This window comes from Canis lupus, chromosome 27, assembly GCF_048164855.1.
Source record: "Canis lupus baileyi chromosome 27, mCanLup2.hap1, whole genome shotgun sequence".
Taxonomy (NCBI): Eukaryota; Metazoa; Chordata; class Mammalia; order Carnivora; family Canidae; genus Canis; species Canis lupus.
The window spans coordinates 42,608,865-42,626,232 of record NC_132864.1 but is presented as its reverse complement, the minus strand read 5'-3'; positions in this window follow the sequence as shown (position 1 = coordinate 42,626,232).

The window sequence follows — 17,368 nt, the reverse complement described above, 5'->3', positions numbered from 1 at the left end:
AGATGAGTCCCTGGAGGAGGATGGTGTTGGGCTCACCGTGCTCAGTGAGGGCCAGGGCCCCAGTGGTGGGGAACCTGAGGAGGACGGCGACGGGCAGGCGGAAAGTGGGGACTGCCCATGACAGACGTTGGAAAATGCTCTGCTTTTACCCCAACTACTGTATCCCAGGCTTTGTCGGCCAGCAGGCGTGAGGATTATGTTAAAAACATCTGCGGAAGTCCTTCACAAAACCTGACACGTCGTGGGCCAAATGAACCATTCCAGTCTGTGTCCTAACTTGGCCATCAGCGGCCCACACACTGCCCCTCAGAAGCAAGGCGGCTCGCTGGGTGAGCGGGGGCCTGCCCGTAGAAATCTCTGGGGTGTGTGGCCACGGGAAGGTGACCGAGCAAAACCACCCCAGCTCTACCGCCAACTCTCTCCTGGTGAAACAAGGGTCCCTTGTCTTTAAGTCTTAGAACAGTTCTCGTGCCCCGACTGTGCATCTGGCCAACCAACCGAGCGGTTATCGAGTTGACCAGATGCCTACACTGAACACACACAGAGGACGCGGCCCTGACGCGGAGCACAGGGTTCATGAGTACCGAGCTCCACTCCTCCACTCCACTCCGGGTGCTTTGACTTCTTTTCCTCCTTCTGAAGGTAGAATTTTAAAACCATTAACTGATCATCATGAGTAGGAAAGACTCAACACCGCCAAATCGGCTACCCAATTTGGAACAACTTCTGTCAGGAGATTACGAAGGAACAGGCATTGTTGGCATCTGTGAGGAAGTGTATGCTTTTACTTCTAAGTAGAGCCAAAGAAAAACCAAACCAAACCCAAACCAAACAAGAGCAGTGGCAGGAAGTAATCTAGTTATTTCAGCATCTTGTGGCCTCCCCCGCCGTCCCCTATGGGGGCTGTCCAGGTTGGTTTGGGGGCGGACGCAGTTCGATCTGCTGGAGGGAAGGGTTGTGTCCTTTGATCCGCGCTTGGCCCTCTGTTGACCGGCACAAGTAACCCCGGTTCCAATGAGAAAATACCAACTCCCAGGCCACCTCACACAGGAAGAAAGCAGGATTATAACATATGATGGCAAAGAGAAAATACCAGAGGGTCTACTACTTGCCGCTTTTTAAGACAGTCTTACGTAAAAATCCAAATTTTATACAACTTATTTATATATGTGCTATGTATATTCCATAGATTTTATTTATGTTAATAAATAAGCATTTTACGTATTTATAGATATTCTAGTTTTGCATTCTATAATAATTGCGTGTCTATGGCCCAGTAATTTTCTACGTAATTACATAGGTTCCTTACATGTATGCACGTGTACATCTAAATAAATGAACAGGATGCCCCATAATCTTCTGGAGATGACGCAGCTTTTCTTTTCAGATTTGTCTTACTACCTGTGCCATTGCTATGGCCATTTGGAGGTCAAAGCTCCACACACATTTCTGTGGTCTGACTTTTCCTCTGAAATGCTTTACGAAAAAAAAAAAAAAAGAAATGCTTTACGAGACCCTCTCTAAGGTCCAACAGGGTTTCCCACCAAAAGGCCCCAAGCCACGTTCAGTGGGAAAGCCTGGCCCCCCTTCCATCCAGGCTTCATGCCACTGCCCTGACCCTCCGGCTCCCCGACCTGCTGGCCGGCCAGGAGGGAGGCAGCTTTAATGAGCCCATGTGGGTGGAAAGCAAAGTGCCCTCTCAGACCCTCGGAGCAAAGGTCTGTATGTGAGAGTCGGGGATTCACTCTGGAGGGCCCCCTGCGTGCTCACCTCCTGAGCACCCCTACCTCTCCCTTTGCGATGAGCCACGGTCGGCCACCAGGCAGGCACAGGTGCAGGTGAGTGTGCTGGGGCGGGGGGCACAGGCTTCACCTCTGCTCCCCCACTCGTCCCTTTTCTCCTTTAGGACCCTTGCCCTGGTAGATTCGAGAGAACAGATGCTGTGAAAAATCTTTATATCAAGGGCAAATTTGTCCATAATTCTTAACCGAAAGGTAAATTTTATGACCACTTCCAAACATACGGAAGACAGCTCTACCCTGAATGAGGGATGCAGGAGACAGCTCCGTGCGATTATTCCAGAGTGTTCGCTTGTACTCAGGACAATTGGCCTTGTCCATTTTGTAGACATTTCCATCCTTAAGACCAGACATGCCTTTAAAAAAAAAAAAAAAAAACTTTTCTGTAAGCTCTACTATGGCATCTGCCCAATGACCTCTATCTAATTACAGTCCTAAAAGGCTCATCGTTGGTTCAAGTAACTCAGAAAAACCCACCAATTCATTCTCTGACTTGGTATAATGAATTGCTGTTGCATTTATGGCATATGGGCTCATTTCGCTCGGCCGCCCTCCATCTGCATACGGACTGCCCTGACCGCAAACAGGTGTGAGCGGCAGCAGGGCGACATTCCGAGTCACAGGCTGCGTGGCCTTCCCCCTTCCCTGCGTGATGTGACACGGTTATAACCAGCACTGGGGTTGTGAATGGAAGGATGAGATTGGAGAATAACGGCCAGAACACAGCTCTGCACACCCTAACGCTGACCCCCCCACCCCCTCCCGTGCCAGAAGGTTCCACACACTGGATTCTCAGTCACAGGCCGCAACCGTCAGGTGTAACCTGACCAGATCTGAGTAACCTGATGACCCCCGTTTGTCATTTTCAACATTTGGGAGCTGTACGCTCTACAATGCTCTGGGGATCATAGCGCTAGCTCATGTAAAATGGGAGAGATTTATAACTGGAAAAAAAAAAAGGGGGGGATTCCTGAGTCTAGACACACGTGAACAGAATACAAGCGGGTATCTTAACTCTAACTCAGGTGAGTGGCTGCTGACACCGTGCAGTCTCCTGGCACGACATCAGGGCCGAGAAGCCAGGGCTGCCGGTGAGGAATGGCCTACCATTGCCACAGCTACAGGCCTTCCCTGCTGCTTCCCTGGCCTTCCCCGGCCTGCGCCAGGAGCACCCAGTCCCACTAAGCGCGCATACGGTAACGCCAACAACAGACTCCTATTTATCCAGCACTTCCCACACACCAGACAAGGTGTTACATGTTTTGTTTTACATGTTTTGTGCTTCCAATACTCATTTAATCATGCAATAGCATGAGCAAGGTACAATTACCCCCATCTTAGTGATGCAGAAAATTTGAGCGGAGAAAAGTCAAGAAATTTACTCAAGGTCACACATCCAGAAAATGCCAGTTGACCATGTTTCATGAACAATGTGTGCCTCTGACTTTTACGGGACTATTGTCCTTCCTTTCTGAGGCAAGCAGTCTCTTTTTATCTTCCACCTGCAGCAGCTAATCCAGGCGCTATCAGGATGTATCCTAATTGCTTCTCGAGAACTGCTCCATCGCAGCCAGCGAGTAATAACCTTGATTTCCTCGGACTCATTTCCCAATGTAAGCAACAGAAGACTTAAAGTCATATAAACCAGTTCGAAGAGATTTTTTTTTTTACTTGAACATATTACTTACATGCCCAGACAAAGGAATTCTTGCCATTATCAGGGAAAAAATATATATATAAACTGTTTCATAAAGGGATGAAGTATGTTATATTATATTTGATCCTGAAATAATAATTAGTTTCCCTAAAAGCCCAAACAATGATGGTAACTAGTACGCAGTGATGCTAAGGTTCATTTTCCTTAGGAAAGTTGTTCAGTGGAGCAAGATTCATTTTCTTGAGAACGTGAATTCGCATTTAAGACACAAATAAATGAGCCACAAAATGGTCAGAGGAAGGAGATCATGGCAACGTCTCCAGGTTCACGGTGGGGAGGGGAGGGGGTTTCAAGCCACAAAATTACCGCCTGACGCTGAATGTGGTTAAAAGAAATAATTCTCTGAATATGAAGAGACACAGACTAGTGCTCTGTACATAAAAATCTAAAACGATGGTGGTCACTGAACTCGGCATTCTTCATAAAAGTTGCTCATTATTCTTGAATATTTCAATTCTGTGCTTACTCCAGTTTAAGGCAAATTTGGTTATTACCTTTAAAATCCAGAGTTGCCTTCTAGAATTGTTCATAAACATCCATTTATATGCATTACATTAAAAGTATGTGCTGTCCACTGATCATGATAAAAAGTGCCTGAGGAAACTTAAGGGAACTGGAGACATTTAGGCCAAAACCAGCCTTGATTGAGCTTTTTTTTTTTTTTTTCACCAAGCTTCTGATTGCAATTTCGAGGCCACGGAATGCAATCCCTCCCCAGGGCCAGACCCCGTCCACATAGTCATTCTCTGAGTATTTCTAGCCACAAGGAGATAGATCTGTGATTCATTTAATGTTTCATTATCCCTAATTATCAGAAAGTTCTTCTTTCTCATTATAGAGAATCCTTGGGCAGGTCCTCGTCGTGAAGCAGAAGAGCATCAGACAACAAGTGGCAGTAATTTGTTCTCATGACAACCAGACTAAGGTTCTTACCTACGGTTTTTAAACAGGTCCTTCTCACAGTATAGACGGCAAATGTATGACCAGGGAGAGGAAGGCCGAGTATCTGAAAATCTCATACTTCGAACCCCTTTGTTCAGGTATCATGTGTACTTTATTTTTAGATTTCAGTGCCTCAACTGATGAATGGGAATTGGGCTTCGCGATGGCCACATGGGACAACTTCTGAGAGGAGAAAAGAGGATCAGAATGGGTGATAACCTTTTTTTTTTTTTCCCCCTGGGTACCAGATTTGATATAAATGTAAGTAATGCAATATTTTGCTCAACTTCTATTTTTTAGTGTTTTAAATTTTCCATCACAATCAGAATAATTTAAATAAATGCCTTTTGTCCAAATTCGTGAAATCATACACACGAAACGTGTACAGTTCCTTTTACATGTCAATTAAGGTTGCTTTGAAAAACGATACGATAGCAAACTGGCCCTAAATGCCAATACAGCCTTTATTCAGATGGCATGTTTATTCTGGTTATCACAGTTCCTCAGAGACCCCCCACTGGTGGAGGATTCCCCCAACATTAACTTTATTATCTTGAATATGCTGTTTCCCCCGTGCAAATTGGGGGGGGGGGGAGCACTGATGTACCTCATAGCAGTGACCAGATGTCACAGCCCAGAAATAATGCACACCCCTTCTGCTCGGGTCCCATCGGCCAGAACTAACCTCATGGAGATTGGGTGGTCGGTGAGGCAGCAGAAGCAGCAAGCTCCAGACTGGGAAGCACTCGTAAGGGCCATCACATTACCACTTGGGTGATAAATGCCCTTTACTCTCCAATCTCAACATTGCTAACACTTTCACATGTTCTCCAAGTGGCATGATTTCCTCAACCCTTCTCCTGGCTTCCTTCCAATCACTGCTCTATTTTAAAGATTTTTTTTTTTTTAACAATGGTATGTGAGCCCCTTGATTTCACAGGCAGGATTTGGGGACCGTGTTTATTCCGCAAAGGAAAAGGGATATAGCTTTCAATAGACTCTCAAAGCAGCTGTCTTGAGAAAGTTTAGGGATGGCTAGCTCATCATCTTCTTTCTAATAAAACATCCAGCTGATGCAGTGTTCTAGCAAAGGTCTGAATAGCTCTGCTCTACTACTTACTCTGGATATATTAAATTAAAAGGTTATCATAAAAGAAACAAAATTTGCATTCAATAGTTACCCTTGTGGACCAAAAAAAATATTTTAAATTTTTCTAAAGACTTTACCTATTTTATCTTATTTAAATTCAATTAATTAACATATAATGTATCAGCAGTTTCAGGTGTAGAGTTCAGTGATTCACCAGTTGCATATAACACCCAGTGCTCCTCACATCACGTGCCCTCCTTCATACCCATCACCCAGTTATCCCGTCCCCCCACTCACCTCCGCTCCAGCAGCCTTCAGTTTGTTTCCTAGAGTTAAGAGTCTCTTATGGTTTGTCTTCCTCTCTGATTTCATTTTATTTTATTTTTCTCTCCCTTCCTCTATGTCCATTTGCTTTGTTTATGCTAAGTGAAATAAGTCAATCAGAGAAGATTTTATTTATTTGTTAGAGAGCATGTTCATGTTTGAGCCGGGAGAGGGGCTGCGACAGTCTTTGCTGAGCACAGAGCGACGTGGGGCTGAATCCAGGACCCTGAGATCGCAACCTGAGCTGAAACCAAGAGTCAGAAGCTTAGCTGACCCAGCCACCCAAGTGCCCCTGACCAAAAACAGATTTTAAAAGGAATACCACTTGCACTGCTGACAAATTTTGCCTTTTCTTAGTCAAATGGTTTAGAGTGGTTTTTGTCTGCATTGATTTTTAGACTACATGCAGAGCTATCCATTTTTGTTTTCATGGGCTCAGAACTCACATCATTTTGAAAACTGATTCTAATATAAATCATACCAGCTGACTTTCCCATCCAACTTCAAATCTTATGCATGCCATTGATTTATTCATATAAATCATCTCCACAAGCCCTGGACCAGTTCAGTGCAAAGGGTCAAACCAAAGAACACACAGGTGAAAGTTCCCTCCAGGAAGATGTCATTGCACTCACCAGCCTACTCTGGGTATTTTCCTCTTTGTATATCTGCTCCCATATGTCTTTGTCTTTGTTTAACCTCTTAACATGCTATCGTCTCCTCTGTCCTTATGCTATTAGTAGCTCTTTCCTTTCAAATAAGTTCTTTAAAAGTCCTATCCCTAAAGTCACCCTGATAGCTCTAAGATCACGGAGTTCTATTCTGATGCTGCTTTCCTTGATTTTTTTCTAACCTCCTGCAGCTAAAATACACTTTTAATATTAACACTTTTACTATAGAGTTATCACCATAAAAGATGTGAAGCAAGATACATAACCTCTCAGGAGTTGTTTTCTTTATTAAAAAAAAAAAAAGTGGGGTGCTATGATTGGCTAAATGGTCTTAAAGTTTCCCATAACTTAAGAAGTGCATGATGCTGTGACTGTTGCTAAACCTTTCCTTCCAAAGAGTTCAAGGAAACTCCTTGATGGAATCGTAGTGATTTACTCAATAAACTTAAGCCTGAAGAGGTTATGGAGTGTTATGTATTGATATCCATAATCCAGTGCAGAGCCAGGAAGATACTCCACAATACTCATAACCCCTCTGAAAACATCAGCCCGTCTCCCTGGAGGCATCAAAATGGCCCGTGTGCCAATAGTGATATCTATTTAACAGCGGCTGATGCCTCCTATAACGTTGGCTGTTGGCTGCAGAAAGGTAAGTAAATCCAAAATATTACAAGGTTAACCATGTAAAAAAAAAAAAAATCCTGATGTTTTAAGACTGTAGGATAAGAAAAAAAGCAGAAATGTCATATGCTTGAGTAAATTATGTTTAGGCAGGTGAATATAGCCGTGACTTATTGGCCACCCATGTGGACAGGGCTTGTCCCCACAACCACTGCCTCTGGATCAAGCCCCCGAACTGCCTATTTGGTGTCAGAGCACAAAGTGAAAATCATTTCTACCCTGCCTCATTAAAAAGCACAGGTACAGCATATAAATTGAAGGATCATGTGGCATTAAATATTTTTCAAAATATATTCTGTATTAAGGAATCATTAAGAGCTATAAATAAACATAGCTTATTCCAATCCAATAAGTAATATCTCCAGATAAAATGTGAGTTGCTCACCCAGGAAAAAATAATTGATCATTATTTTTCTTCCTCTTACCTTACCTTACACCAACACTGCTCGTAAAGATAATCTCCAAGGGACATCTGCACTTAGAGTAAATTAATTTCACTTAAAAATAAGTAAACACTGTCTTTTCATTGGTCTATTCTTAAAGAAGATTCTCATCAAGAAGCAAGTTTGAGTTTTGATTTTTGTTGTGTGTTTCTGTTTGCTTTCCATGGGTTTGCTCTGGTTGTCTCTGGTTTGGAAACCTAAGTCGACATAGGGCAAGTCAGTCATTGACCTTAACAACCAGCAAGTAAATTCTTCTTGAGACCTGCTACTTCCTTCAAAAGGAGGAGCTACTCCTTACTCATCGAGCAGAAATTTAAAAAACCTTTATCATTTTTACCAATTAATAAGTCAAAAGTGGTTTTCAAATGATAAACATTTTAATAAATAGCTATAAATGCATTGGCTTAAGGCCATTTAATCAGCAACTACTATGTTCCCAGCACTAGAATAAATTACTTAAAAATAGATGACAGGAGACATCAGAAAAATGGGGTAGTAACACATTCCAAGGGCCCGTTCCTCCAAAGAAACAACAAAAAAGAAGCAAAGACTTTCAGAATGAACTTTGTTGAAACTGTAGAAGTTACTCAAAGGTTTACAGCAATGAAGCTAACAATGAATCAAGAGAAAAGTGATTTAAACACAGTAAGAGAACACTGCTGGCATTTTAACCTGCGCAAGCCCCCACCCCTCCACAGATCTGTGATTATCTTACGGCAAAAGTCCACATTCCCTGTGTGGATTCCTGAATCCAGCAGGAGCTGAGCAAAGCTTGTTCTAAAGGAATCATACCTCTCCTTTTCAGCCCCTATCTGGGGCTCCCTGAGGCACTTTCCTTTTCTTGATCCCACCCAGAATTCTCTCCAGGTGGATAACACTGACACATGAACAGGTCACTGTCACCTGGGGAAAAGATGACAGCTGGGGCACAGGAGACACCAAAAGCCTGAGAGGAAAAGCTGTAGAGAGAAATACTCCAAATAACAGGGGTTTTGAAAAGTTCCTGTGTATAATGGGACACACATAGAAAAGCCACACATAGAAAGCCACACATAGCCAAGACACGGAGCATCAGAAAAAAAATGAGAAGACTCAAAGGGCCCTTCACCTCCTGCTGATGGTTTGGCTCAAGGTAAACAGAACAGAAAGTGATGCTAAGGCAAAGCCATAAACAACACAGCTAAACAGAGGAGCAAGTCAACACAGAGCCAATTTGCAACACTGAGAAAGTGTCTGTTTATTTAGTTTTTTCATTTGGTTCCAGGCTTTTTAGGAAACCGAGGTCTAATCAATAGCTGAGCACAAGCTAAAAGAACAGAAACTTCCAAAACCACAGGACAAAGATACAATATTAAAAAAAAATAAAAATAAATAGTGTATAAAAGTCACTAAGCAAACACACCTCTCTAACCCACAGCAAGCTACAGCAACAAACCCTGAAGAGAGAAACATCTGATGCCCAGAGTCACTGCATCATAGTATTCAAAATGTCCACTTTTGAACAAAAGGTGTCAATCACACAAAGGAAAAAGAAAATAGAGTCTGTTCACAGGAAAAGAAGATAGTGACATAAACTATCCCTGAAGAAGCACAAACACTGAAAGGAAAACACTTTAAATCAACTGTCTTAGGGCACCTGACTGGCTCAGAGAAGCATGCAACTCTTCATCTCAGGATCAACACCCAATCAATATACAAATCAACACCCAAAAACCAAATAATCCAATTAAAACATGAGCAGAAGACATGAACAGACATTTCTCCCAAGAAGACATCCAGATGGCCGAAAGATGCTCAACATCACTCATCATCAGGGAAATACAAATCAAAACCACAATGAGACATCACCTCACACCTGTCAGAATGGCTGAAATCAACAACAGGAAACAACAGTTGTTGGCAAGGATGTGGAGAAAAAGAAACCCTCGTACACTGTTGATAGGAATGCAAACTAGTGCAGTCACTGCAGAAAACAGTATGGAATTTCCTCAGAAAGTTAAAAATAGAACTACTCTCCAATCCAGCAAGTGCACTACTAGGTTTATCCAAGGAAAATGAAAACAATAATTTGAAAAAATATATGCATCCCTGTTTATTGCAGCATTATTTACAACAGCCAAGATGTGGAAGCAACCCAAGTGTCCACTTATATATAAATGAATAAAGAAGATATGGTATATATACACAATGGAATATTGCTCTGCCATAAAAAAGAATGAAATCTTATTAACTAATTGTAATAATTTCTTCACAGTATATGTAAATCAAGTCACGGTGTACACTTTAAACTTATACTGTGCTATATGTTAACTATATTTCAATAAAACTAGAGAATTGTAAAAAATATATATATATATGATCCTACTATATGTGGCCTACAAGAGACTCACTTAGAACCAAGAACAAAAATAGGTTGAAAGTAAATGATGGAAAAATACCTTCTAAGCAAATGGTAACCGAGGGATAACTGAATAACTGGGGTAGTTATACAAAATCTAAGGACAAAAGAGATTTAAGTACAAATTGTTACAAGGCACAAAGAAGAAATTTATATGTTGATGAAAGGGTCGATATAAAAAATATATAATAATTATAAATGGATAAGCATCTAAAGCAGAGCTCTGAAACATCTCAAGCAAAAACTGAAAGAAGAAATAGAAAGTTCTACAACAAATAGTTGGAGACTTAAATATTCTACTTCAATAATCAATTTAAAAAAACTGAATGGAAAATTGAGAAGGAAATAAAGGACTTGAACCACATCCTAAAAACTCATCTGACAGATGTATATAGAACCCTCCACGGAAAATCAGAATACAAATTCTTCACAAGTATACATGGAACATTCTCTAGAATACACCATATGTTAGACCACAAAGCAAGTCTTAATCAATTTTAAAAGAATGAAATCTTACAAGGTATTATTTTTAACCAAAATGGAATAAAACTAGAAACCAATTAAAGAAGGAAAACTGAAAATTCACAAGTAAATGCAAATTGTATAACACATGATTAAAACAATGAATGGGTAAAAGAAGAAATCAGTAGGGATGTAGAAAATACTCTGAAATGAATAAAAACAAACACAGAGCAAATCAAAACTCATGGGATGCAGCAAAAGCAGTACCAGCTAGAAATGTACAGCTGTAAACATCTACATTAGAAAATAGGGGGGATCTCAGCTCAATCACCTTAAATCACACCCTAGGAACTAGAATTAAAAGACAAAATAAACTCAAAGGTGGCAGAAGGAAGGATATAATAACAGAGCAAAGATAAATGAAATAGAGATTAGAAAAACAGTAGGGAAAAACCAACAAAACCAAAACTCAGGTATTTGAAAAGATCAACAAAATGGACAAATATTTAACTAGACTGATGAAGAAAGACAGGAGACTCAAATTACTAGAATCAGAAGTGAAAGTAGGAAATGTTTATTGACCTTATAGAAATTTTTTAAAATTATGGAATAATACTATGAATAATTATTGTATGCCAACACATTGGATAATCTAGAAAATCTGGATAAACTCCTAGAAACACACAAACTACCAGAATGACTCAAGAAGAAAAAAATCTGAAGAGACTTATAACAAGTAAAATGATTGATTATTAATCCAAGAAATGGCCAGGACCAGGCGGTTTCACTAAACTACCAAACATTGGAAAAAGAATTAACACCACACCACTCCTCAAACTGTTCCAAAAAACTAGAAAAAGGGAGAAGACTTATTTACCCTTCTAAGCAGCCAGCATTACCATGATACCAAAACTAGACAAAAATACCACAAGGAGGGATCCCTGGGTGGCTCAGCAGTTTAGCGCCTGCCTTTGGCCCGGAGCGGGATCCTGGAGTCCCGGGATCAAGTCCAGCATCGGGCTCCCTGCATGGAGCCTGCTTCTCCGTCTGCCTGTGTCGCTGCTTCTCTCTCTCTCTCTCTCTCTATGTCTATCATGAATAAATAAAATAAAAATCTTAAAAATAAAAAATACCACAAGGAAAGGAATCTACACTCTAACATCCCTTATAAATATCGATGCACATATCTTCAACAAAATACTAGCAAACCAAATCCAGCAGCATATGACCAAGTGGGGTTTATCCCAAGAATCCAAGAGAAGTAATCAATTTAACACACCACAGAAACAGAGTACAGGAAAAAAATCATGACACAATTATTTCAATGGGCACAGAAAAGGCATTTGACAAACTCTGACACCCTTACATGATAAAAATACTCAGTAAACTGGGATTAAAAGGAAACTTCCTTAATGTAATAAAGGGGGTTTATGAAAAAACCAACAACTTACATAATACTCAAGGATTAAAGACTGGATATTCTACTCTGAAGATCAGGAACAAGACAAAGATGTTTGCTTTCTCCCTTTTTATCCAACATCGTGCTAGAGGGCCTAGCCAGAACAATTAGGAAAGAAGATAAATGAAAGTCATCCAACCAGTGAAGTTAGAACCGAAACTCTATTCACAGATAATATAGTATGTAAAGAATTCCTAAAGAATAAAAACCCCACACAAACCATTAAAGCTAACACATAAATTTAGTAGTGTTGCAGGATATAAGATGGACACAAAAAATCAGTCCTATTTCCATATGCCATCGATGAAAAATGACATTAAGAACAACTTAAAGTAGCATCAAAAATATAAAATGTTTGAAAACATATTTGACAAAGGAGGTATAAGTTTATACATTGGAAACTATAAAACATTGCTGAAAGATACTAAGAAGATTCAAATAAAGACTTTCTGTGTTCATGAATTAGCAAGTCATACATTGTTAAGATGGCAATATTCCTCGAAGTGATCTACAGATTCAGTCCAACCTCTATCAAAATCCTTTACCATTTTTCTGCAGAAACAGAAAAGCCAATCCTAAAGTTCATATGGAACAGCAAGAGATTTCAAATAGTTAAAACAACCTTGTTAAAGAACAACAAAGTGGGAGTCCTCACGCTTTTTGACTTCAAAACCGACTATAAATTCTTCAAAACTCTGTGATACCAGGATAAGGTTATATACATATAGACCAACAGCATAGTACTGAGTGTAAAAATAAACCCAAAAATCTATGGCCAATCTGACAAATGTGCCAAGACCATTCAGGTGGGAAAGAATAATGTCTTCAACAAATGCTGTTGGAAAAACTGGATACTCACATCCAAATAAATGAGGTTGGGCCTTTACCTTACATTATATTATATGCAAGTACTAACTCAAAAGAGATCAAAACCTACATGTAGGAGCTCAGATTGTAATATATTCAGAAAAAAACATGAGCATGTTTTCATGATATTCCACTTGGCAATGGATCCTTGGAAGTGACACCAAAAGCATAAGCCATAATAAGAGAGAAAATAAAATGGAATTCGTCAAGATTAAAACCTTCTGTGCATTGGAGGATACTATTAAGCAAGAGGGGAACAACCGACAAAATGGGAGAAAATATTTGCAAGTCATATCTCTGATAAAAATCTGGGTTCTAGAATAAAGAACTATTACAACTCAACAACACAAACACTATACTTACAAATAGGCAAAACGAATAGATATTTTCCCAAAAGAAGACATACAAATTGCCAAGATGCACCTTAAAAGAAGTTAAAATGTATTCGTTATGAGGGAAATGCACGCCAAATTGACAATATCATGTCACTTGACACCCACTAGAAAAAACTAGAATTTTTTAAAAGGCAGGGGATAGATATTAGTATTGGCCAGGAGATGGAGAATTTGGAACTCTCATACGTTGTTCGTAAAAACGCAAAATGTAGCATCTGTTGTAGAAGACAGTGATTTGATTTCTCTAGAAGTTTAAGACATGACTCAGCAATTCCATTCCTTGTAATTCTTTCCCAAAAGAATTAAAAACAAGTATTCAAACGAATACTTGTACAGAGTACTCACAGAAAAGTAGCCGAAACAATCACTGTTCACAACAGACAAATACAACCCAAATCCATCAAAGGGTTAACAGATGAGCAAAATTTGTCATGTTCATAAATGGAATAGACTGTGTTAAATGAACTGTTCAAAGTAGGTGGAACCAGTGAGGCCAGAAGCAGACTGGTGGTCGCCAGGAATTGGGAGAAGGGGTCGGGGGGTGGGGTGTATTTCCTGGGTACAGGATTTCTCCTGGGGGCAATGAAATTGCTTTGGAACCAGACAGAAGTCACAGTTCTCAACATGGTGAATGCACTGAATGCCATCAAGCTGCACAGTTTTAAAGTGGTTGATTTTATTTTTTATTTATTTATTTTTTTAAAGTGGTTGATTTTATATGTGAATTTTACCTCAATAAAAAAAAACGTATATGATATAACATTGAGCTGTTCAAAGTATGTTAGGAGCAGACTGACATATGTAATAATATAATTGGCAACCAATATAAAAAATACATACTTTAAATATACTGAAATCAACAAATCTTTGTACTGTTTGAAAAAGAGGAAGAACAACCAGAGCTAAGGTTTATACTGAATGTGTTTATGAAAAAAGTAGGTATTGACCTTTTATGATTAGCTCATGAGAGATGATGCTGTGGTTAAAATATAATAACATTGTCAGTGGCTTACAATGACAGTATTTCTTACTCACATATATGTCAGCTGATGGTAGACTTCAAGTTGACTCCATGAAATTTTTATTCCAGGAATGAGGCTAACAGGGCCACTTCTATCTCTATGTCTTGGCAGAGGGAAAAGAGAAATGGAGGAGCCAATCCTAGGCTTTTAAACTTCTGCTCGGTGTGGCATATATCACTGCCACTCACGTCCCTCCAACCAAAGCAAATAATTCAGCCAAGAGTGATGGCCCTGGGGCCGGGGGTTTACTCTCCTTCTGGGAGAAGTGCTGCGAAACCGTCACTGAGGATGGGTAATCCTATCACAGGGACACATAATACCTGGAAATTACATGTAATCCATCATTTTAAAGGATAAACTATAGGAACCAAAACGAAAAATCCCTGATAGTGTAGGCAACAGGTATCTGTAGGTCCAAGGACTTCAACTCTTTTTCCAGTCTGATAGATATTCCCAAATTGTCCTATAAAAATGGTGTAATAATTAACCTTCCTACCAGAAACGCATGCAAGCATTATCAAACTTGTTAAGTGTTAAGTGTTGCCACTCTGGTAGGTAGAAAAAAAAACACTTTATTATTCTTTTTTTTTTTTATTAAACTTTTTTTTTAAGATTTATTTATTTATTTTATGATAGACCTAGAGAGAGAGAGAGACAGAGGCAGAGACACAGGAGGAGGGAGAAGCAGGCTCCATGCTGGGAGCCTGACCTGGGACTCAACCCCAGGACTCCAGGATCGCGCCCTGGGCCAAAGGCAGGTGCTAAACCAAGAGTCACCCAGGGATCCCCACACTTTATTATTCTCATGTGTCTTTGATTTATGAGAAAAGAAGAGCATTTTATGTATATTTGCCATTTATTTTTTTCCTAATCTACGCATCGCCTGTTTAGATAATTTAAGAACAGTTAAGTTTTGGTCGGAGCAGAAAACTGAGCCAAACTGTTAACAATTCTTTGCTATCTGACAAAAGCCAGATTTGAGGCTTAGCCAGTGTGGTAAAGGCCAGGAGGTAAGTAAAGAAAAAAAAAAAAAAAAGATCCTGGACCTGGGGCTTATGTTTGACACAGCAAGTGCCAGAATTTAGTCTGTCTCTTTTAATTAAAGTATGTTTAAGGACCATCCCAGCAAAGACTTAGCTTATCAGATATGGAAGCGTTCACTGTGGATGAAAGCCTACGTTCTACAGATCGTTTACTATGACCCATGGACCCACAGTACTGCTGCTGACCCTGGAGAGGAGGTGAAGGTCTCCTGGCATTGGACTGGCATGCCACGCATCTCTAATGTCAGAGAAAATGCAAACTACTCTGCAGGGCGCTTCCCAGCATGCCTCCGTAACGTTCTCTCTGCTGCATTTCCCTAGTTGCATTCTACAGAATATTAACTTCGGTAGATGTTGCAGAGAAACAGCATGTGGCCAAGAAGTCTGTGAACGACTATCTACACTGGATCCCGTCCTCAGACAAAGACTCGCTGGCTGTGCAAGCTGGGCGAGGTCAGCACCTCTCTGGGCTCACTTTCCTAGTGTTGACAGTGAGGGTAATATTTACCCTCCCACGTTGTTGTATTAAACCAGATAATCCAGGCCCAGCCCTTAGAATAGTACCTGATACACAGGAGTTACTTGATAAATGTTGGTTCTTATTTTCCTCGTTACACCAGCATTTCAAGGCTCTGAAAAGCCCTGCGGTGAATCAATCCATTCGGTTTTAGTCCAGCCAGTTTTCTTCAAATAATCTGACAGCAAACAATTATTTGTTCACCCGATGGCTTGCACTTTGGGAACCACTATGCATTTTACCTTTTACCTAGTGCCAGACCCAGTCAATGGGACGGAGGAGGGAACAGGGTAGGGGAATGGGCACGTTTCAGGGTGCTAAGAGTGTCAGGCTGTTGCCAGGTTTTCCAAGTGTTGGCCTGGAAAACCAGTGACCCCTGTACTGGATCTCAGCACAAACCCTTAATTCAGCCTGTCCAAATGCAACGTCAAACAGTCTCGTCATCTATGTCGGGATTAATAAAATCATTTCTTAGCTTCTGTTTTCCTCTTCTTATACCTAAGCAGATACTCTTTGCCCACTGTCGAATAACAAACCTGCTAGAAGATTTCAAAGAAAAGATTTCAAGTCAACTCTTTCTCTCGTTATGCTCTTCACAATGAATAAGGCATAGATTTCTATCCCCCAAGAGTAGAATCCAACTTCCTTGTATTTAGAATCAAGGGTAGGATTAAATCTAACATATATTTACTATTAATAAACCACTTTGTGGGAATTCTTGTGTAAGACACAGAACTGCCCTCCAGGTGCTACGACTGATATGACTTACCAGGGTTGGTTTAATGGAAAGTAAGCAAGGTCTGTCCTAGCCGGGGGCAGGGGGAAAGCATCCAGAAACCCTCAGAAGGAGCAGCCTATGAAAATCTTGTGCTTTCTACCTGGTAAAGCCAACGTGATACATAAAAGCTTTCCCAGCTCTCACCCAAACACATCATTAGGTACGTGGCCTTTTGGGGCAACCCTGTTACCCAGAGCAGATGAACAAGAAACTTGTGTTTCATATTTCATCCGAGAACACAAGAAATGTAAATTAGTTTGGTAAAGGATTTTAATCCAGTTATTACAAAAACAGCTGGCAAATGCATTTTGGATCTGAATATTGACTAGTAAACGCAGGTTCAAGCCACATGAAGCGCTGTTTACAGCCCAGGAATCGCTCAACGGCTCTCGCTATTCCTCAAATACAGATACGCTGCTTAGAACGCTCATGATTGTCTTCTTCAAAACCATGAGCTGGACTGGTATCAGCCTGAAGGGAGAAAACGTGCTCAGCTTGGATGGTTCAGAAATTACGCTTGCTTCTGGTGTTTGGAGTATTCATGGAAAAGGCCATGCCTTCCGCAGAGGGCACACGTCCTGTCGTCTCTGCTCCCCTGATGCTGGGGATGCTGTTTCCCCGCTGGTGCTCGGCCCTTTCCAGGGCCCCCACTGGGTGCTGCACAGACCCCCTGCACCTGCTGCCACACAGCTCTGTTCCTCCACCACCCTCCACTGCCCCACCATCCCTACCGTTCTGATTACCCAGGACTCCCAGAATG